At 47.9% G+C, this 14,751-nt stretch overlaps 1 protein-coding gene and 1 long non-coding RNA gene across 10 annotated transcripts in view; one reads left to right on the top strand and one right to left on the bottom strand.

Moving 5' to 3' along the window:
* RNF216 (ring finger protein 216) overlaps positions 1–14,751 on the bottom strand; it is a 165,076-nt gene that overhangs the window by 45,929 nt on the left and 104,396 nt on the right. The gene's annotated exons all lie outside the window — the stretch shown is intronic.
* Positions 5,026–9,998, top strand: LOC144339698 (uncharacterized). Its single transcript, XR_013415016.1, has 2 exons — positions 5,026–5,439; positions 9,000–9,998. It is a non-coding gene; the product is annotated as an uncharacterized LOC144339698 (long non-coding RNA).

Genomic DNA, 14,751 nt, shown 5'->3' on the forward strand with positions numbered 1-14,751 from the left:
AAATCTACTTGCTCTTTCTACTCTAGTCCCACTGCATGCTGACATGGTATTTGCTAGCAAGAGCAGGTCACTATTTACTGGAGAACCCAAGGGCATGTGGCTCATGAGACAAACCGAGGTTACAATGGCATCTTGTGTGAGGAGACCAGAGAGGAACAATCAGCAAAGCTGGGTGTGAGCGTCAGGGCATCAAAGGCAGCTGCAGCTGTGCAGGATGCCTGCTTGCCTGGGCTTCCTGGAGAGCTGGGAATGCTAAGTAAGAGGCAGGATGGGATGGAATCAGACCTGAGGATACCCTTTCTTACTGGTAATGATAAGAACCTGCTAATCACAGGGTGATCTCAGACTGGACACGTGTGAGGAAGTAGCTGTTCCTGCCACCTTTGGCCAGTTGCACGTCTGGCGGCATAGCAAAAGGAAGTCCATTTTTAGATTTCCATTACTGCCTAAACAGAGACAGGCTCCATGAAAGTGTTCCATAGTCACTCCTTCAACCAACCCCTGGACCCTTACTTATAAATACATGCCACTTACCTCCTCAAAGGTAGCCAGGATCATGGCATTAAGATGTGCTAATGGCATTGCTTGAGATTATCACCATCACTGAAACTGCTCTGGGTCAGTTTTGTTTACAGCAATGCAGGTAACAGAGACAGCTTCTGCACTGAAAGGAATGAAGACAGTCTCACGTTCCCACCTTTGCCCCTTCCACCAGTGCCATTGAGAGCCTTCCATCAGTGCTGCAGAGTGGGATCGGTATAAACGAAGCCCCTGTCCTTTTAGAGTCTACTCACAAACAGATAACTCTATACTCTGAAGAAGATGGTGAGTACTTCAGAGGAAACGAAAGCCAAGTAAGGGGCAGGTAGTGTTAACAGGGAGGGTGCCATCTGACACTGGTTGGTCAGGGAAGGCCTGTGTGGAGCTGGCACTTCTGCTTGAACCTGAAGTCTATCTGGTAGAAAAGCGTTCCAGGCAGAGGGAATGCAAGCAGGACAGTAGACGGAGCTGGGACAGGAGAGAGAGCTCAGAGAATCAGTTCTCCCTGAGTCAGCACCCACACTCACTTAAGCCCTCAATGGCACAAAACGCTGCCTAAGAATGTCCCTTCTCCTCTGGCAACACCTACTCACCAGTTCTCCTTTCAAATACCAGTGGCTCTGGGAAACCCAAATGACCCGGGAAAAGCTGGCATTTGCTCATTGGGCTCCCAGAGCCCTTGGCTTATGCATTGTTACTGCACTTTTAATGGCGTCTTGTATGTCACATCTCTTCCAAAAGCCAGGCGCTCCTTGTGGCAAAGATAATGTCCTGCTGGTCACTATGGACAGGCTTGGCATGGAGGGCTCAATTCATCCATTAAAAAAAAAGTTCACTTGGCCAGGCGTGGTGGCTCACGCCTGTAATCCCAGCACTTTGGGAAGCCGAGGTGGGTGGATCACGAGGTCAGGAGATCGAGATCATCCTGGCTAATACAGTGAAACCCCGTCTCTACTAAAAATACAAAAAAAAAAAATTAGCCAGGCATGGTGGTGGGCGCCTGTAGTCCCAGCTACTTGGGAGGCTGAGGCAGGAGAATGGCGTGAACCTGGGAGGCGGAGCTTGCAGTGAGCTGAGATCGCGCCACTGCACTCCAGCCTGGGTGACAGAGTGAGACTGTCTCAAAAAAAAAAAAAGTTCACTTGAGGCTGGACACAGTAGCTCAAGCCTGTAATCCCAGCACTTTGGGAAGCTGAGGAGGGCAGGTCACAAGGTCAGGAGATCGAGACCAGCCTGGCCAACAGAGTGAAACCCCGTCTCTACTAAAAATACAAAAATCAGCTGGGTGGGGTGGCGCACGCCTGTAGTCCCAGCTACTCAGGAGGCTGAGGCAGAAGAATCGCTTGAACCCAGAAGGCAGAGGGTGCAGTGAGTCGAGATCCTGCCACTGCACTCCAGCCTGGGCAACAGAGTGGGAGTCCACCTCAAAACAAAACAAAAACCCCGAAACAAAAAACAAGTTCACTTGAGTGCCTATTCTGTGCCACATGGGGATGTGATGGAGATGAAGCCAGGAGAATTCCTGACCTGGAGAGGCTTGTAATCAACCACAGTACGTCTCAGGTATCTTCGGATTTCTAGGGCCTAGCGCTAGATTTGAGCGACACAAGGTGCTGAATGTCTCAGGTGGAGGCTGGCAAGACAAAGCACATCTTCTCCATGCAGAGTTATAAATGTATCCCACCCAACTACTGGGACTTTTTTGTACTTTACATGGGCAAGAAAAGCATATCCACATCCTCCCTGAAAGAACATTATTTCCTCCCTATTGGGTCTTATTTATAATTATTCCAAGTAGTTTACGAGAAAATGAAATTATTAATATATACGACCCTTTCAGGTTAATTCATTACAGCTTGAGCCCTAAAGATATGAGTTACTGTCATTCCTTTCTTTGCTCCCTAATGTCTTTCCCCAATTTAATGCATTAAACTACAAAGAGCAGTTATCACCAAACGGCTAATGACCAAATGCTTGCAGATGGTGTGAGAAAGTACTGCATATATTTCAATTAGGATGTTCTTTCTTGATTTTCTCCTATAGTTTCAAGACGTGGAAGCTGGTATCTCTTCAATCAGGATAAAAGGAGCTCACAAAAAGAAAACCCTGAAAATGTGTGTCCAAGAGAACTTCCGGTTTAGAGGGGTCAGGACTGAAAATGCGCAGTCTGTCTGTCTGTGTCCCAGCCTGGCTCTCCCCGACACCCCCAGGGGCTGTGGAAGGCCAGTTGCTGCCCAAGGGTAGGCTGCAGGCTTCCCTCACTGGCCAGCATTCTCCTGTGCACTCTCAGAAACAAGATAGTCCAAACTGCCTGGGTCCAGTTCTTAAAGGACACAAAATTCTTTTTTTTTTTTTTTTTTTTTTTGAGATAAAGTTTCGCTCTTGTTGCCCACGCTGGAGTGCAATGGCACGTTCTTGGCTCACTGCAACCTCCGCCTCCCAGGTTCAAACAATTATTCCTGCCACAGCCTCCCGAGTAGCTGGGATTACAAGCGCCCGCCAACACACCTGGTTAATTTTTCTATTTTTTAGTAGAGACAGGGTTTCACCACGTTGGCCAGGCTGGTCTTGAACTCCTGACCTCAGGTGATCTGGCCGCCTTGGCCTCCCAAAGTGCTGGGATTACAGGAGTGAGCCACCGCATCTGGCCAAGACACACAAAATTCTAACATGAATTAATTCAAATCTGGGAGTGGCCAAGTGAGAGCTCTGGGAAGCATTACAAAGCCTCCCCTACCTCACCCCCTAGTCCTGAGGAAAGGGCTTCTTTGGGGAAGATTTCACGTTGTTCTTAAATTTTTTTTGGTTTTCATATACACCTCATCTACCATTTCTATGTACAGAAGCAGGCTTTGAAAAAAGAAATCTTGAAGTCTTGTTTCTGTGGATTAGAAAAGTTGTTTCCCTGAGCCACCAGGATTAGGTGACAAATTGGAATAGGCGAAGCTTTATATGTGGTTTCTGTGCTAATGCTGCCCCCTAGGGATGGAAAGTTACAAGGCACCGAGACATCAGCTTGACTGCTCTGGGAGAGACCACACATAGCTGCTGGCTTTTTACTATACTATGGGGACCAGGGCTTCGAGGACAGAGTGGGAGGGTAAAGTCTTTCTGGAATAAATCAAAGTTCAATTTTATCTTTATCATAGTAACTACAAACAAAACTACCAATTCCCTTATATTATTCAAATACAGGTGACTGTTTCTCTCAAATGGCTGTTTAACAAAATCACTGACACTGCATCAGCAACACCCAGGCAATGGCAGGATGTGGACATTCATATAAAAATTCCAAGACCAATATGTGAGCTCCTACTAAGGACTATGGGTCCTGCTCTGCGGTGGGGACACATGTTAAGTGAAATATATAGTAAGACATGATTGTAAGTGCTGAGGAGAAAAAAAATACAGGAAGGAAGAATTCACTGGGGTGGAGAGGTGAAAATAGTTCACAACTATAAACTGGTGGTCAGGGAAGGCCTCTTTGTGAAGGTGCAGGTAAATGAAGACTTAAAGTCGAGAATTCCAGGCACAGGGAACAGGGAGGAGCAGGGTGGGCAGAGCTGTAAGGAGGAGAGGAGGGTTGGGTTTACAGGCTGCCTGGGGCCTGGGAGGTGATGATAAGGGCTTTGGCCTGTGCCCAGAGTAAACAGATGCTGAAGAGCCTCTGCAATGGCTTTGCATGAGGTTGATTCCCAGAGAACTCCACCTGCAGGGATCCCTTTCACGGGGAGCTCTCAAGCCCTCTGAGCTGCACCTCTGAAGGTGGGGCCACTCTCGCCTTCCTGCCAAGCTTCGCAAAGCCTGGAAAGCGCAGGAGAGGCGGCTGTGACTAAGCTCCTTCCAAAGGATTTGCTCCCTGTAGATGCTCCATACAATACAGGTTGTGGAACCGAAGTTACTATAGCAATGACTTCCTTTTTTTTTTTTTTTGAGACAGGGTCTTATTCTGTCACCAGGCTGGGGTGCAGTCAGTGGTGCCATCATAGCTCACTGGGCTTAAGCCTAGACTCAAGTGATCCTGCCACCTCAGTGCCCATAGTAGCTGTGATCACAGGCGCATGCCACCATATCTGGCTAATGTTTTGTAGAGACCAGTTCTTGATATGTTGCCCAGCCTGGTGTCAAACTCCTGGGCTCAAAGGATGCACCCACCTCAGCCTCCCATATCCTGGGATTACAGCTGTAAGGCACTGTGCCTGGCCAGCCATGACTTTTAAAACTAGAAACTGTGGCCTTTTGGTGGGTTGTAAAGTCATTTCAGGAGATTATGACTAGTGGTTTTTAAAGAAAGCTAAAACAGAAAATACTAGGGCACACTCCATGTGTCAAGTATTTGTTTTATAAAACTACTGTTTCTGTTATACCTACATTTATTTATGTTTGGATGAGGCTTATGGTAATTTATATTTCTTCCTATAGGTTACAAGCAAAAAGTTTAAAAGCCATTAATTTAGAATTCATTCAGAATCAAAGTTTCTTTAAAAAGGCATCCAAAGGCTCATTCTCACAATAGAAGTCCCGGGGATCACTGCCAGGAACTGAAAACCGGCCCCATCTCTAGTTACCCTGGAGGTGACTCTGCTGATGAGGAACAATGCCCGGGAACCAGGGGAACCCCAGCCTTCTCCATCCTGCAGGAGCAGGGCCATGCGTAGGAAGATCTAATAACACATCATTTCAAACTGTCAAATAGAAACACTGCTATCACTTGGGCAGAAACAAGCCAGGCTGACCTTGTCTTTGCTCACTACTTGGGCTACCCCTGGGCTTCCCAGGGTTTTACTGGGAATCCTGGCCTGGCAGGAACAGCCAGCAAAACCAGCTCTTGCCTGCTGGAACTCCGCTGTCAGCATGCCCTGGAAGAGAGGCTGCAGATTCCAGGAAGTTTCCTTCCAGGTAGGACAAAGGCCATCTTGACACTCCTCCTCATGCCCAGGTTGACAACAGCTGGACTTAAAGTGGCTGGACCAGGTCAGGAAAGGAGCCACTGGGGTCTGGGCATGTGGTGGGAAGGAGGAAGTCGAGGCTTCATCCAGAGTCATTCAGCAGAAGTGCTGGTTCCAGGGTACAGCGCAGCTTCCAGTTGAGCAGGTAACTTCGCATTGGTATTTTAGGGTGCCGTGTAAAGATGGCAGGAATTCATGTATCCAGGGATAGAAGAATACAAAACTGTCTGAACTTGGGGTTGATAACACCCCTTTGTGGACATCAGACAGGACATCTTGCAAAGTACTGTTTATATAGCAGGCATAGAAAAGCGGCTGCCCCGGTAGTTTTTCACATTCTCATAAAAATCAAATTCCTTTTCAGAGTAAATAGCAAAGCGGACTTTTTTTTCCTTTCTTTTTTTTTTTTTTTTTTTTTTTTGGAGACAGAGTCTCGCTCTGTTGGCCCAGGCTGGAGTGCAGTGGTGTGATCTCGGCTCACTGCAAGCTCTGCCTCCCAGGTTCATGCCATTCTCCTGCCTCAGCTTCCTGAGTAACTGGGACTACAGGAGCCCACCACCATACCTGGCTACTTTTTTGTATTTTTAGTAGAGACAGGGTTTCACCCTGTTAGCCAGGATGGTCTCGATCTCCTGACCTCGTGATCTGCCCGCCTTGGCTCCGAAAGTGCTGTGATTACAGGTGTGAGCCACCACGCCCGGCCAAGCGGGCTTTTAATCTTTCCCTCCTTGCTAGTAAAATGTGACAAAAAGGGAAGCCTCTCTTGGGGACAGGAGATATGAATTGAGTATGAGGGTCACAGGAGGGAGGAAAAAAGGGTCAACTTGACACAGAAGAATAAAAAATGTAGGTGGGAGACACCCAGGGTGGAGGGCTCAGAAGCAGGGCCAGAGATCCCAGTTCTGAGAAAGAACGCTGTTAGGAAGTAGCCGGGGCCTGCTGTTGCCCTTCCAGGGCTTCATGCCCTTCATTCTCCTGGTTCACAAGGTTCGGGTATTCTAGTCATGGTATATCTTCCCCATATCTTTACTATGGGAAGTAGTAAAACACTATCTCGTTAGCATACTATCCATCCGATGCCTCCAGATGCTACTACTCTCATACCCTCACTCATCCCCACAGGGCTCTTATCCAGCTGAAATCTAGTCTTCTCCCCCAGGAATACAAGCAGTAGCATAAGTGATTTTTAGTTCTGTGAACCTAATACTATAAAGAGCATTAGAGAGTATTTCAACACAGGCAGCTGGCTACAGATGGTCCCCTTGGGGGAAACTATCACACCCAGTCCAGGACTGTCTCCACCTGCCAGCCTGAGAGGAATATGGGCGGTCGGGCTCCGGCTATACCTACTAACCACAGTTGCATCTGACAAGATCTCTAAGTGATTCCGACACATAGTAAAATTGAGAAGCTCTGACCTCTTTTGATCCAGGTCTTGGTTTTGCCGATCCTTTGACACCTCTATTTAGAAAAGAAATGACGAGATCTTTAGAAGCCCAATCTTTGCCACTGGCATGCACAGGGAGGCTGACACACTCATTATCCACTCTTTTCAGTGCAGCTGAAAAGACTGGCAGAGTTTACTCAACGCTTATGAAATCATCACTCCATCTTGCCTCAAGTGAAGATTATTGACAGATTTAGCAGTAAGAGACCAAAGATGCTAGAGAGTGAGGTGAGGGGTCTGTCCATGCTTGTAAATCAAGACCTAAACTTTGTATCAAACCTGCCAGATACCATTGTTGAAACTGAGACTGTGTTGGCCAGGCGCGGTGGCTCACGCCTGCAATCCCAGCACTTTGGAAGGCGAAGGTGGGCGGATCACTTGAGGTCAGGAGTTTGGAGACCAGTCTGGCCAACATGGCAAAACCCCATCTACTAAAAATACAAAAATTAGCCCGACATGGTGGTGTGCACTTGTGATCCCAGCTACTTGGGAGGCGGAGGCAGGAGAATTGCTAGAACCTGGGAGGTGGAGATTACAGTGAGCTGAGATCGCATCACTGCACTCCAGCCTGGGCAAGACTCCATCTCAAAAAAAAAAGAAAGTGAGATTGTGGATGGTGCGTTTGGGAATCCTTTTTTTTTTTTTTTTGAGATGCAGTCTTCGCTCTGCCATCCACGCCAGAGTGCACTGGCACGATCTCTCGGCTCACTGCAACCTCCGCCTCCCAGGTTCAAGTGATTCTCCTGTCTCAGCTTCCCGATAAGCTGGGATTACAGGCACGCACCACCATGCCCAGCTATTTATGTATTTATTTTTACAGAGACAGCGTTTCACCATGTTGGCCAGGCTGGTCTCAAACTCCTGACCTCAAGTGATCCACTTGCCTTGACCTCCCAAAGTGCTGGAACTACAGGCGTGAGCTACAGTGCCCAGTCTGGAAATCACTTTCATAAACAACCTGGATGTGAGATTTTCAGGATCCATTTCCTGCACATGCACTGCTCCCCTGAGATGACACATGCCTGACCACAGTGCTGCTGCCCGACTGCAGAGGACCCAGCCACGTGGAAGTGGGCTCCTCCAATGTGCATGGAGGGGCTGACAAAAGGGGATACCCAGAACCAGAGGACAGTGCTGAACTGATGGTCGGGTAAAATACAGACCGTCTTTTATTTCCTCTTTTTGCTTATTCTTGGATTTAAATTTTTGGTACAGTTAATCATGTATGAAACAAACTTTAGGAGATTCCATCATTTCACAGAAATATTTATGAGCAAGAAATTAGCCCTGCGCAGTGGCTCAAGCCTGTAATCCCAGCACTTTGGGAGGCCGAGACGGGCGGATCACAAGGTCAGGAGATCGAGACCATCCTGGCTAACCCGGTGAAACCCCGTCTCTACTAAAAAATACAAAAAACTAGCCGGGCGAGGTGGCGGGCGCCTGTAGTCCCAGCTACTCGGGAAGCTGAGGCAGGAGAATGGCGTGAACCCGGGAGGCGGAGCTTGCAGTGAGCTGAGATCCCGCCACTGCACTCCAGCCTGGGCGACAGAGCGAGACTCCGCCTCAAAAAAAAAAAAAATAAAATAAAAAAAAGAAATTAAATTCTGACCCCAAAGCATGTTTAATTTCCATCCCCACTGGTTCATTAGTTTCTTCATGTCCGACAACCTAAGGTGACCTTTGGAAGCAAAAGTACAACTGAGGTAGTGTAACTGGGTCTTGTAACACAGTATGTTGAAATGTGACTTCCCTCTCTTTTTTTTTTTGAGTGGTGTTTTCAGCCTTAATCCATAGCCCAAATTCTCAGTTCCAGTTATGTGGCCTACCCGGGAGGAACTTGTCGTGGTGGACACATAAGGAGGCCGTCTGTAGCCTTTTTCAGGGGCGAGGGTCCATCCTAGGAAGGCAGGACTCAAGGTCTGCCCAGGAGGAACCACCATGCCTCTCCTTTCCGTAGGAGTCCTAGAGTGATTTCTGGGAACTACTTGGTTCTGGGAGAGCTGCCGGAGAGCCAGCCTGCTCTGGTGTTTGCTAATATTGTTTTTATTATTTTTTCTCTACAGAAACTGCTCTAAATAACACAGATGGACAACAGGATAAAACCTCACCAGAGGCAACATGCCTTTTGCCAGCCTCCCTAAGCTGCGCTCTACTTAGGCTCAGCAACTGCTCCATGTGCCCATGTGAAGGCTGGAAATCCTAATGAACACAGTGGGGACGCAGCTGCTCATGCGTGAATAGACTTGTCTTTGGCTCAACTCTACCCCAGTTGTAACTGCTCATGCTTTCTATTGTTTTCCCAACTGAATTACACGTGCTAAAAAGACACACCGTTTATCTATGGCTGTTATGAACTGAACTGTGTCTCCCTCAAATGCATACGTGAAGCCCTCAACTCTGACACCTTGGACAATGACTGTATTTGGAGACAGGGCCTTTAAAGAGGTGATTATATTAAATGAGGCCGATAGGGTGGGTGCTATTCCAATCTAACTGATAGCCTTATAAGAAGGACAGAGAGACACCAGAGGAGCGCACAGAAAAGACCATGTGAAGACACAGCACGAAGACAGCCCACTGCAAGCCAAGGACAGGGGCCTCACAAGAAATGAAACCTGCTGACAACTTCATTTCAGACTTGTAGCTCCAAAACTGTAGGAAAACTGACAGCATATGTAAGCCCCTAGTCTGGTATTTTACTATGGCAGCTGAGCTGACCAAGACAGTGGCCATTGATGACTATCAAGCAGTAGATGGCAGTGGATCAGAGAAGTTCCTGTCCCTTCGTACACACGCTGTGCCCTCTGATCTTCTTCATACGTGTTGGAGACGTTAAGTCCTGATTCTGGGGGACAGATGGAAAGCAGGCTGTAGAGACTGGGACTAAGTCCCAGAAAACCAATCATGGCACCAATTTATTTTCCATCCAGAAGAGCACATGGCTTCCTGGAAGCAGCTGCCCTTAAATACATGTTTACTTTGGAGGAATGATAATCTTGTAGTTGTATCAGTTACTTTGGTCTTTACTAATGTTTATATAAAAGGATCCCATTCTACAAAAACGCCAAGTTGGAGAGTTATGTTTGTTAAATTTAATAACAAGTGAAGCAACCAGACTTTAGAATGAAACTACACACACATGATGTAGTGCTTGTAGCATCAAGACAACTCGGAGTTTAACCCACTGATGAATTTCAACAGGAGCTGGACTCTGAATTGATGTTCTGGGGAAAAAAAGAGGTTTCCAGAATTCATAAAACACATGTTGAATTACATTTTTATCCACTTACATACATTCTCTTGCTGGTACCCAACGATAAACACTCATCACATAAATACTTAAGTGATCACATAAGCACACTGGTGCTGGTATGGAGCATGAGCCTGGAAGAAAGAAGGCCAGTGAGGAGGCTGCTGTGGCTTCCTGGTGAGCAGCGCAAGGTGGAGGATAGATGTGAGGAAGGACTCGAGACAGGATGCTGTAGAGCACTGGGAGGCAAGGAGCCGGGGCTCTCTGGGACACAGGCAGTACACTCCCAGGACAGTGCTGAGGAGCCCTACTGGGTTCTATCATTTGACCAAGGGGGATGTCTTGAAATTGGAAAATGTACAAAAAAGTGCTGAGATGTCCTGGGTTACGGCTCAGGATCTGTGGTTTATAGGTGTATTGTGTCTTTTTTTTTTTTTTTTTTTTTGAGATGGAGTCTCGCTCTGCCGCCCAGGCTGGAGTGCAGTGGCCGGATCTCAGCTCACTGCAAGCTCCGCCTCCCGGGTTCACACCATTCTCCTGCCTCAGCCTCCCGAGTAGTTGGGACTACAGGCGCCCGCCACCGCGCCCGGCTAGTTTTTTGTATTTTTTTTTAGTAGAGACGGGGTTTCACCGTGTTAGCCAGGATGGTCTCGATCTCCTGACCTCGTGATCTGCCCGTCTTGGCCTCCCAAAGTGCTGGGATTACAGGCTTGAGCCACCGCGCCCGGCCAGGTGTATTGTGTCTTAACAAGAGACACGGGGCAGGGGCAGGATGTATCCATCTTTCCACTGACTCAGGGTGAGACGGGGGCATAGGTGCATGGTGTGGGCATTCCCACTACTCTCTGGACCTCCTGAGACCAATGTGTCCTCTACAACACCAAACACCCCACCTGTGGGCAGTATTGCACTGGTCACCAGCACCATCCCAAGTGGGGGAAGTCAGTGGTTACTGAGATTCTTCTATGAAGCCACAGGGTGTAGACCATGGCCTCTGCCTGCCCACTTATCTACCCTGCCTGCTTACGGTAATTAGCGTGGTTCCTGTCAGTGCAGCTGCTGTTCAAGAACAGGCTCGACACAGTGGAGTGGGCTGGAGATGGCTTTGTGGAGACAGCAGTACAGGCCAAGGGGTGAAGAGCAGGTAGGAGGATGGGCAAAAGGATCTGCAAGAACAGGCAGGCAGGTGGGGGACTGGCTTAGTTTGTGAGAAGGGAAGAAGGGGCCAGACTAACAAGAGTGACAAAGACTCTAGAAGCCCACTGCAGGTTCCAACTGGGGGTGATGTGAAGAACAGCAAAGCTGGCCTGTCACGTAGGGCAGTCTGCAGGGAAGACAGCAAGTTGCAGGATCAAGTGCAGGAGACCAAGGCCACAGCCCAGAGTGAGGGTCTGCAAGGAATTTCTCCATTTGGCTAGATTTGGAGAATAAAACATCCCATGTCATCACAGAAAATAAGAAAAATATTAAGCCTGAGCAACACAGCATGACCTTGTCTCTACAAAAAATAAAAAAAATTAGCTGGGTGCAGTGGTGCACATCTGTAATTCCAGCACTTTGGGAGGCTGAGGCAGGAGGATCACCTGAGGAGTTTGAGACAAGTCTCGGAAAGACAGGGAGACCTCCATCTCTCTCTCTCTCTTTTTGAGATGGAGTCTTGCTCTGTTGCCCAGGCTGGTGTGCACTGGCACGATCTCCGCTCACTATAACATCTGCCTCTTGGGCTCAAATGATTCTCCTGCCTCAGCCTCTGAGTAGCCAAGATTACAGGCATGCGCCACCATGCCCGGCTAATTTTTAATTATTATTATTTTTTTACAATGGAGTCTTGCCTTGTCACCTAGGCTGGAGTGCAATGGTGTGATCTCAGCTCACTGCAACCTCCACCTCCCGGGTTCAAACAATTCTCCTGCCTCAGCCTCCCGAGTAGCTGAGATTACAGGCGCCTGCCACCATGCCCAGCTAATTTTTGTATTTTTAGTAGAGATGGGGCTTCACCATGTTGGTCAGGCTGGTCTCGAACTCCTGACATCATGATCCGCCCACCTCTGCCTCCCAAAGCATTGGGATTATAGGCATAAGCCACTGTGCCTAATTTTCGAATTTTTAGTAGAGATGGAATTTCACCATGTTGGCCATGCTAGTCTCGAACTCCTGATCTCGTGATCCACCCGCCTCAGCCTCCCAAAGTGCTAGGATTACAGGAGTGAGCCACTGCACTTAGCCCTCTGTCTCTTAAAAAAAAAAAAAAAAAAAAAAAAAGACAGAAAGTAAGTCCAGATGTGGTGGCACACACCTGTAGTCCTAGCTACTCGGGAGGTCAAGGTGGGAGGATCACTTGAGCCCAGGAGGTTGAGGCTGCAGTGAGCTATGATCGCATCTCTGCACTCCGGCCTGGGCAACAGAGGCTCTATCTCCAAACAAAACAAAACAAAAAAACAAATGAAAAAAGCCAGCTGGGAATTCTTGGGGAGACTAGTTCAAAAAGAGGTGATGCTCACTCATTTAGAGTTGTGGAAAGCAGGGGTCTTTAAAGCTGAGTTGAGATCGCGCCACTGCACTCCAGCCTGGGCAACAGAGTGAGACTCTATTTCAAAAAAATAAAAAATAAATAAAAATAATAAAATAAACAAATAAAGTAAATGTGGGTACAGAATGGCTACTGGTGAAACTGCTGAAAAAACAGCTTCATATGTAACTATAGCAGAGCTCCCACAATTTAAAAGGTGAATTTTTTAACAATGGCAGGGAAAAAAGTAGTGATTCTGGAATATTCAAATAAGGTACTAACTACTAACAGTCTGTTGTATGCTATTTACTGTGCTAGGCACTTCACAGATATCACCTTATTCAATTCTTATCCTTCTGCACACATGCTAGGTTCTGCACACACAAGAATTAGAGGTCCCAGAGGGGCAAGCTTTCCTGGGCCATATCCCAGGGGAAAGGGGAAGTGTGAGTTTGGCAGGGTATAGTGGCCCATACCCGTAATCCCAGAACTTTGGAAGGCTGAGGCAGGAAGATCACTTGAGGCCAGGAGTTTGAGACAAGCCTGGACAACAAAGCAAGACACTCTCTACAAAAAATAAATTAAAAAAAGTTAACTGGGTGTAGTGTGCCCACTTAAGAGTCCCAGCTACTCAGGAGGCTGAGGCAGGGGGATTGCTTGAGGCTAGGAGGTCAGGCTGCAGTGAGCTATGATTGTATCACAGCACAGCGCTCCAGCCTAGGTGACAGAGCAAGACCCTCTCAACACAAACAAACAAACAAACAAACAAACAAACAAAGGAGCACGGTCATGAAGCCTGTAGCGCTAACTCTACTCAAATTCTTTTTTTTTTTTTTTTTTTTGAGATGGAGTTTTACTCTTGTTGTCCAGGCTATAGTGCAATGGCGTGATCTCAGCTCACTGAAACCTTCCATCTCCTGGGTTCAAGCGATTCTCCTACCTCAGCCTCCCAAGTGCTGGGATTACAGGCACGCGCCACCACATCTGGCTAATTGTGTATTTTTAGTAGAGACGGGGTTTCTCCATGTTGTTCAGGCTGGTCTCGAACTCCTGACCCCAGGGGATCTGCCCGCCTTGACCTCCCAAAGTGCTGGGATTACAGGCCTGAGCTACTGCACCTGGCCCTCTTCTTCTTTTTTCTTTCTTTTTTTTTTTTTTGAGACGGAGTCTCACTCTGTTGCCCAGGCTGGAGTGTAGTGGCGTGATCTCGGCTCGCTGCAAGCTCCGTCTTCCAGGTTCACGCCATTCTCCTGCCTCTCAGCCTCCCAAGTAGCTGGGGCTACAGGTGCCCACCACCACGCCTGGCTTATTTTTTGTATTTTTAGTAGAGACGGGGTTTCACCATGTTACCCAGAATGGTCTCGATCTCCTGACCTCGAGATCCACCCGCCACGGTCTCCCAAAGTGCTGGGATTACAGGCATGAGCCACCGCCCCCAGCCACCTTTTTTCTTTTTTTTGAGACAGAGTCTAGCTCTGTTGCCCAGGCTAGAGTGCAATGTGATTTCGGCTCACTGTAACCTTTGTCTCCTGGGTTCAAGCGATTCTCATGCCTCAGCCTTCCAAGTAGCTGGAACTACAGGCCACGTGTGCCACCATGCCTGGCTAATTTTTTTTGTATTTGTAGGAGAGATAGGGTTTTGCCATGTTGGTTAGGCTGATCTTGAACTCCTGGCCTCAAGTGATTGGACCGCCTTGGCCTCCCAAAGTGTTGAGATCACAGGTGTGAACCACCGTGCCCAGCCTCAAGTTCTTTCCATGCCAAAGAAATTTCTTTCTCCCCAGCTATACACCTTATAATTTTATGCAAACTTTTAACACAAAACAAAGCTGACCTTAAAAGTGCTGACGGCAGGTGCAAAAAGTATGATTCTGAACCAAGTCAAGCCCCATTTGTGAGAACAGCTGCTGGGGAACCCCCCTGAGTTGCACCTGCATTGAGTGCTCAGGTCAAGCCACTGGCCTCTGCTTCCTCACAGTCTCCTGTCCATCCTGTCTGCCTGGCTGTGTGACCACCACAGCTCTCATGGGGCTCCTGGCACACACAAGACACCTGG

This window comes from Macaca mulatta, chromosome 3 (genome assembly GCF_049350105.2).
Source record: "Macaca mulatta isolate MMU2019108-1 chromosome 3, T2T-MMU8v2.0, whole genome shotgun sequence".
In the NCBI taxonomy this organism is placed as follows: Eukaryota; Metazoa; Chordata; class Mammalia; order Primates; family Cercopithecidae; genus Macaca; species Macaca mulatta.